The 8457-nt window shown below is 41.3% G+C and overlaps 1 non-coding gene across 1 annotated transcript; it reads left to right on the top strand.

Moving 5' to 3' along the window:
* The first annotated feature begins 369 nt into the window (after nucleotides 1–369).
* Nucleotides 370–445, top strand: TRNAT-GGU (transfer RNA threonine (anticodon GGU)). Its single transcript has one exon. It is a non-coding gene; the product is annotated as a tRNA-Thr (tRNA).
* The last annotated feature ends 8012 nt before the right edge of the window (nucleotides 446–8457 follow it).

Here is an 8457-nt window from a genome sequence, read left to right as displayed (position 1 = left end):
ATAGAAATATATAATTACAAATTGTGCTAAGTGTTAAAAAGGAAAATTAGAAGCTGTGATCAAGATATAGCACACGACAGTGTTGTTTCACTGTCAAAAGAGGGGCAATGTAGAAGGACTTTTCACCCTAAAGAGGGTTTGCAAACATTTATTCTAGCGGTAGAATGCTTGTATTTTATTCAAGAGGCTTCGTCCCTGCATTTTCATGAACTCATATTAAAACACAACTCAAAGATAGAATCTGTAAGATGTAGTATATCTTTGTGTTGACCTATGTGTAGTAGGCTCTAACTGAAAACTGAAGACAGGCTTTAAGACTTCTTGGACCAATTGGCAGACACTAAATCTGGTTTAAAGACAGGAACATAGGCCCTGGCCGGTTGGCTCAGTGGTAGAGCATCGGCCTGGTGTGCGGAAGTCCTGGGTTCGATTCCCAGCCAGGGCATACAGGAGAGGCGCCCATCTGCTTCTCCACCCCTCCCCCTCTCCTTCCTCTCTGTCTCTCTCTTCCCCTCCCGCAGCGGAGGCTCCATTGGAGCAAAAGATGGCCCGGGCGCTGGGGATGGCTCCTTGACCTCTGCCCCAGGCGCTAGAGTGGCTCTGGTCGCGACCCCGGGATGGGCAGAGCATCGCCCCCTGGTGGGCGTGCCGGGTGGATCCCGGTCGGGCGCATGCGGGAGTCTGTCTGACTGCCTCCCGGTTTCCAGTTTCGGAAAAATACAAAAAAAAAAAAAAAAAAAGACAAGACAGGAACATATTCTAAGTGGCCAACAAGGAAAGTAGTTTAAAAATAATATAAAGCTGTGTTTGGCCACGAAGAAAGGGCAGATAATCAGGCTAATATCATGGGAAGATAATAGGAGTTTGGTGGTCTCAGTGGTCATATGGCATGTTGATATGACTAAACTCTCTGACCACATTGCACAGAGATCTGTTATTCTGAAAGAAATGACCAAACCTTACATTTTAATATTTGTCTAACATTTTAGTGATTTGATTTCTACTGAAGATCATTAAGTACAAGATGCTCTTTGAGGCACTCTGTAACTTCCAGAACATATACAGAACCACTAGAAGAGAATGATTTTGCGACCTAACAGGATCTATGTGGGGTGCAAATAAGACATTAGAATTTGAAAATGATCTCAAGTGTCTTGTTGAGAAGTCTTTGAAAGAATGCTTTAGGTGCCATCTTGTGGTCAGCATTATGAATGTATTGAGTTCAACTCATCTTCAACTTGTCAGAAAGATTGTGTTTAAAAACTTTATGAGGGCTTTTTGGGCTGTTTGGATTTGAAAATGTTTCCCCATAGAATCAGTGTCATAAAGGGAAGTTACCTTATATGGCCAGGGCAAAGCCCTGGTATGTTCATTAGGTCTCTTTTAGCCTCAGGTAACAGAAACCTATTTCAAAGTACAGGGGGTCAGTCCTTGGGTTACGACAATCTCGACATATGACAGTTCAAGTATACGATAGTCATTTCCATAAAAACTTAAAAAACTGAGACATGACTGTTTTGGCTTATGCCAGTAGCATCATACTTATGAACTATGTGGGCAAACTAGTTTGGTTGCGCACGGTGGAAGAATGAGCAGTAACTCAACATATAAGTGTGGAAATTGGCGTCCTCTATGCCATTTGGACTGTTAAAAGTGCTAGTATTCTGTTTGAATACTAGCACTGGTATTTTGTTTGGCAAGGAGCTGTCTGCTGAGGACCTCATTCAGTTGGAGAAGAAGCTGGTTGAAGAGGAAGAGTTAGAAACCCCAGAATCCAAGAGATTTACTACCAAGGTTTTGGCAGAGGTTTTTCTATGGTAGAAGATGAGTTGACAAAATTTCAGGCTGAAGGACCCCAGCAATGACAGATTCAGTAAGGTCTACAGAGCTGTTATGAATGCCTTGCAATGCTATAGGCAGATTCTGGAAAAGAAGAAGTCATCAACCTTCCAGACTAGCCTGGAACAATTCTTTAAGAAGGTAGAGAGGCCTGTAACAGATCCTATACCCTCTACATCAGCTGTTCCTTGGGTAAAACACCTGTAATACAGGTAGAATCATCTCCAGTGTCTCCTGTATGATCCTTAGGCAATCCTGATTTCCCTGACCCAGTATCTCCCGCACCTTCTGCGGGTTCTCCTGCCTCTCCAGCTTCCTCCCAATAGGTCACTCTCCCACCTTGCAATGCCCCTTCCAGTGTGCAAGCCAACCACAGGAATAAAAGTAAGGCTTTTTTTACACTCATCTTTTGTCATTTTGTCTGTTACTACAGTACAGTATATTTATGTCCTTTTTCTTTTTCTGTGGCTTAGTTTTTCTATGTCTAGATTATGATTTTACAATTACGTTAGGATAGGTAAGTGACTTAGGGTAGGGTGTGTTTTGACTTACATCAAAATTTGGGTTATATCACCATTGTAGGAATGGAACTATGTCTTAACCTGAGGACCCCCTGTAGCTTAAGCAAGAAAAAGGATTATGTCACAGAACTGGAGGAGTTGCTGTAAGAACCAAGGCTGTGAAAGCTAGTTCCAGGACCCAGCGTTGCCAGGACCTGCTTTCTGTCTTTCTCATTTCCATTTGGTTTTATTCTCTCTTGTTTAAAGAAATATCATTGCCAGAAGTCAGACCTCAATGGAGGACTGGCCTGATGTGGGTGCCATGCCTATCCTTACACCAATTAGCTGAGAAGAGGAATGGGGCACATGATCAGCCAGTTTGACTATAGTGATCATTCCCTGTGGTTGAGGGGCAGAGGAGAAGAAACCTTAGTGACATGGATACGTTACCTTAGCGACAGGTCATGTAGGAATGCTTGTAGGGCAAATGAGCAAACTAGAAGAACAACCACAATCTACTATATCCTACCACTTGGACACAAGCATATATCCATACCCTTTTCACATGTGCGTAATTCTGAAAAGTACCAAAATGTTTTGTTTCTGAGTACAGTGCAACAGTACAGACCCATCCCTCCTCAAGAAGAAACAACTCAAAGACACACTGAGTTGTGGAATTAAACATCAAGCTTAAGGGTTCTGGATAATGTACGTTCCTCATAGGTTCAGATATGGTGCTAGAGCTACTCTTGGTCCAACAATCTATTTCCATTAAGAAAAAGAGCTTGACAAGAAAGTCAGTTATCTTGAGTGGATCAACTTTGGGTTCACTTCATATAACTTTGAAAATATCCCAAAGAGAAAAATCCCGTGAGAAACTTATTTCAGTAAGTCAAACACTTCAGAGATATTCATTCATTCAAATAAACACTTATTTGAACCCCTAGTTCAGTTATTTTAGGAGCTGGGAATATAGTATTATTGACGTCTTTGAACTTAAAGACATAAAAAAATAATTACAGCATTCAGTACAAAAGAGCTGTAATTGCAATGTGAATTTTGTATATGTTCCATTTGTAGCATTTTCCTGAATTATATATAGTTTGATTCTCTATAAACACAAGTGGTGTTTATAGAGAATCAAAACTGCTTAAATAAGAGAATCTCATTGATAACAGAGCCTCAAAATGTCAGATAAATGGAACCTCAAAATGTCAGAGGTATTACTGGGATTAATTTCAGATTGGAAGATACTTGGCAATAGTTTGTCTAAAAAATGAAAGTAGAATCGATTTACATTATTCATCAATTAGTTTCAGATCTCATTGTCCTGTTGGCATTTCTATTTTAAAGTTAATTGAATGACATTTTTTCTATGTTTTTTGTTTTATTAAATTTATTGAGGTGATGTTAGTTAATAAGATCATATAAATTTCAAGTGTACAATTTTATAATATATCATCTGTATAATGCATTGTGTGCTTAACACCCAAAGTCAAATTCCCTTCCATCACCATATATTTCACCCCTTTACCCTCTACAACCTTCCTCCATGCCCCTACCCTCTGGTAACCAACACTGTTGGTTATGTCTATGAGTTTGTTTGTATGTGCCTTGACCGCGGGCCTTCAGCAGACTGAGTAACCCCTTGCTTGAGCCAGCAGCCTTGGTCCAAGCTGGTGAGCTTTTTGCTCAAGCCAGATGAGCCCACGTTCAAGCTGGCGACCTCAGGATCTCGAACCTGAGTCCTCCACATCCCAGTCTGATGCTCTATCCACTGCACCACCGCCTGGTCAGGCTGTGAATGACTTAATTTGAGACATACAGTTAGCTTAATGATTTTGGGGGAAGCATAGGGTAGTGCTTAAGAGCATGCGTTCTTTCATAAGACTGACCAAGGTTTGAATCCTAGCTCCACTCTTACTAGCTATGTGACCTTCAGAAAAATTTTTAACCCAAGTCTCAGTTTCTTGATCTGAGTAGTGGGGATAATACTAGTACTCCCCTCACTGAAATCCATTTATTAATTCTTGGAGACCATTGATTTAGTGATCATTGTTTATTCATATAATTGGTCACTGAGGCCTTAATTGGGGACCTAAATCACTTGAAAAGAGTACTGAAAGTGTGAAAATTAAAATATTTTTTAAAATAGGATTTACTGGAGGGACATTGGTTAATGTAATTATATAGGTTTCAGTTGTAGGGTTCTATCACGCATCATCTGTACATTGCACTGTGTGTTTGCCACCCCAATCAAGTCTCCTTCCATCACCATTTATCCCTGCTTTACTGTCTTCAACCTCCCACCCAACAGATTTTTGTTTTTATTACTATATTGAGCGGAGATGTGGGGGAATCGCTGAACGAGCTAAACTATGTTCAAGTGTTGTTGACAAGAGATGGACCATTGGTGGTTGTGGTGGGGACACTTCTTCCCTTTGTTGGTGTTTTGTTCTATGAGAAGGGAGCTCTGCTAGTATACTTTTGGCCATTTTTGTTTCTTTCCAAAGGAGAAGTCACTTATTTGATTGGTAAATGTGGAAGGAGTAACTGCTCCTATATGATTCAGCTTTTCCCCTTTTTTCTTGGGAATGAGGCTGTCTGCAGGAAGCTTGCATTCTATTCTGCTCCTCCTTGCCATAAAGATAGCTGGGACAGGCTCTGTCTCCCAGAGGTTTGCCCCCTTCTGGTAGTGCTTGTGACTCAGAAGATAAGTACAGTAGTCCCCCCTTATTCATTAAGGATATGTTCCAAGACCCCCAGTGAATGTCTGAAACCACAGATAGTACACAGATATATTATGTTTTTTTCTATATATACCTATGATAAAGTTTAATTTCTAAATTAAACACAATAAGAGATTAACAATAATAAATAATAATACATATTACTATAATATGTATATATAATAAGTAATAATAGTAAAATAGAAGTTATAACAAATATAGTATAATAAAAAGTTATGTGAATGTGGTCTCTAATAACTGATCTGATAACAGAGATGGCTACTAAATGACTTAGGAGTGCGGATATACTGGACTAAGGGGTGGTTCATGTCTTGGGTGGGAAGGATCAGGACTATGAGATTTCACCATACTACTCAGAACGGTGTGCAATTTAAAACTTCAGGATTGTTTATTTTTGGGATTTTCCATTTATTATCTTTAGACTAAGGTTGACCCTGGTAACTGAAAACTACAGAAAGTGAAACTGGATGGGGGTGGGAGAGGCTACTATAGTTTAATTCTTAAATGGAGCATAACAGAATCCATTTACCTCAAGATATGAGCCACATACTTCAATATTAACAATCTGATATTCAGTCTTATTCTTTGGTCTTATTTCTTTTTATTTTTACAGAGGCAGAGATAGACAGGGATAGACAGGAACGGAGAGAGATGAGAAGCATCAATCATCAGTTTCTCGTTGCGCGTTGCGACTTCTTAGTTGTTCATTGATTGCTTTCTCACATGTGCCTTGACCACGGGCTTTCAGCAGAACAAGTAACCCCCTGCTGGAGCCAGCGACCTTGGGTCCAAGCTGGTGAGCTCTTTGCTCAAGCCAGATGAGCCCGCGCTCAAGCTGGCGACCTCGGGGTCTCGAACCTGGGTCCTTTCACATCCCAGTCTGACGCTCTATCCACTGCGCCACCACCTGGTCAGGCTGGTCTTATTTCTTAATATCATACAGCATTTTTGGGAAAGATGGATTTATTTATTGAACCTATTGAAATCCCAACAGTGCTATCAACATATTAATTACATATGTTCCATTGGGACCTCTTAAGAGCCCGAGTGGAATAGGCTTCAGAATGATCTATTGAGGGGCTAGGAAGCTGGGGTATTTGTCCACCAACTCTCTTCCCTCACTGGTTGAGTGTTGCTTTGAGGGTGTTAATTCCCAGGCACTCCCAGCTGGCCTGTTTTGTGGAGACACAGATACTTGATGTGGAAAACCATCAGTGTGACTAGAAACTATCTATTGAAGCTGCAAGTGACTTTCAGCGTGGATTGAGAGATCTGGGTTGGCCCTGGCTGGTTGGCTCAGTGGTAGAGCGTCGGCCTGGCATGCGGGGGACCCGGGTTCGATTCCCGGCCAGGGCACATAGGAGAGGCGCCCATTTGCTTCTCCACCCTCCCCTCCTTCTTCTCTCTCTCTTCCCCTCCTGCAGCCAAGGCTCCATTGGAGCAAAGATGGCCTGGGCGCTGGGGATGACTCCTTGGCCTCTGCCCCAGGTGCTAGAGTGGCTCTGGTCGCGGCAGAGCGACGCCCCGGAGGGGCAGAGCATCGCCCCCTGGTGGGCAGAGCATCGCCCCTGGTGGGCATGCCGGGTGGATCCCGGTTGGGCGCATGCGGGAGTCTGTCTGACTGTCTCTCCCCGTTTCCAGCTTCAGAAAAATACACACACACACACACACACACACACAAAAAGAGAGATCTGGGTTGAGTACCAACAACAGTACATGCTATAAGGTTGTCCTTGAACCCTTCTTCACTATGTTACGGTCCCTTGCTCTGTAGTGCTACAATCCCCAATTTTCCCCGTTATAAAATTTATGATGTGCGAGTTGTCTACTCCTTCCTTTAGGCTATGATCTTTATGTGGGCAGAAATAAGATCCATGTTGTTCACTGTGGGTGATAAGTAAATATTTGTTGAATGACTGCTTTGATCAGAAATAAGTAAAACTTTACAGTGAAAAAACCCCCCCAACAACATAATTATCATTAAAGCTAGTTTTAGTGTTTTGTAAGAAATAAATTTACTACACATGGACTAGGACTGTGAACTCATTTAACACAAAGACATGAAATGCTTGGTTTGAATCCATCTGATATTGGTGAAACACTTGAAGGAAACTTCCATCTTTTATAATTTTATGGTCCAAGAATAAGGTAGAGATCTGATATTTTCCTTTTTTTAAAAAAACAAATATTGTGAGCAGGTAGTAGTTTCCATAAGGATAAGATAGAGTAAGAACTTTATTGTTTGCAGTCTTTTCTAATTGGTTCTCTTATGAGGTTATTTGTCAAAGTTTCCCAAAGGGAGCGAGTTCAGCAATTTTAAATGGATTTCAGGGCCGAAAACATGAGGGTGAAATGTGAAAATTCTGCCAGTAGATGGTGCTATTTCACATAGCAATTGAGGCTTTTGGGTTGAAACTGTGTAAAGGAAGACAAACTAATCTTGAAATGAATTAGATTAGTTTCTGAACAATTAATAGGATTTTTTTTTTAGCATCAGAGAAGCAATAGGGGAAAAAATAAGCCAAGATTCCCCTTCCCATAAGTAAAAATGTCAGAGGGAGATACAATTTTTCCAATTCAGACAACTGCACTCAATAGTATGGGGAAGAAATACACACACACAAAAAACCCAATGGCTAATCGTTTTTGATTATATGCCCTGGTTTGGTCTAGATAATTCCACTTTTTAAAGACCATTCTGGATGGGCATATCTCAGAAAAAGTGGGATAAAATGGATAGTTGTTTTTTGTTTGTTTGTTTTTGCTGCAGGATCAAGAGTTGCTTGATGAACTGGGAAGTGCTGGATTTAGCTTTGTGAGTTGCCACCTATAAAATATAATTATGCTTGCAAATTACTACAATTAAAACTAACTCATAGAGTAATTCTTTTTTTATTAAATAATTTTTTAAAAATAAGTGAGAAGCAGGGAGGCAGAGAGACAGACTCCCACATGAGCCCCAACTAGCATCTACCCGGCAAGCCCCCTATGGGACGATGCTCTACCCATCTGGGGTGGTTGCTCCATTGCTTGGCAACCGAGCTATTTTTAGCACCTAAGGTGAGGCCATGGTGCCTTCCTCAGCTCCCAGGGCCAAGTTGCTCTAATGAGCCATGGTTACAGGAAGGGGGTTAGAGAGAGGGGGGAAGGGTGGAGAAGCAGATAAGTGTTTCTCTTGTGTGCCCTGATGGGGAATTGAATCCAGGACTTTCACACGCTGGGCCGATGCTCTATGGCTAACCCAACCAGCCAGGGTATTCTTTTAATATTCTGATTCATATAACTTGACAAACTGCTGAGCTGTCTTAATATTTTATTTGAATTTAATAAACAGTTATTGGGGTCTACTGTGTACCAGGCAGCCTGCC

The sequence above is a fragment of the Saccopteryx bilineata genome, chromosome 5 (assembly GCF_036850765.1).
Source record: "Saccopteryx bilineata isolate mSacBil1 chromosome 5, mSacBil1_pri_phased_curated, whole genome shotgun sequence".
In the NCBI taxonomy this organism is placed as follows: Eukaryota; Metazoa; Chordata; class Mammalia; order Chiroptera; family Emballonuridae; genus Saccopteryx; species Saccopteryx bilineata.
This window is presented reverse-complemented; position numbering and strand designations above follow the sequence as displayed.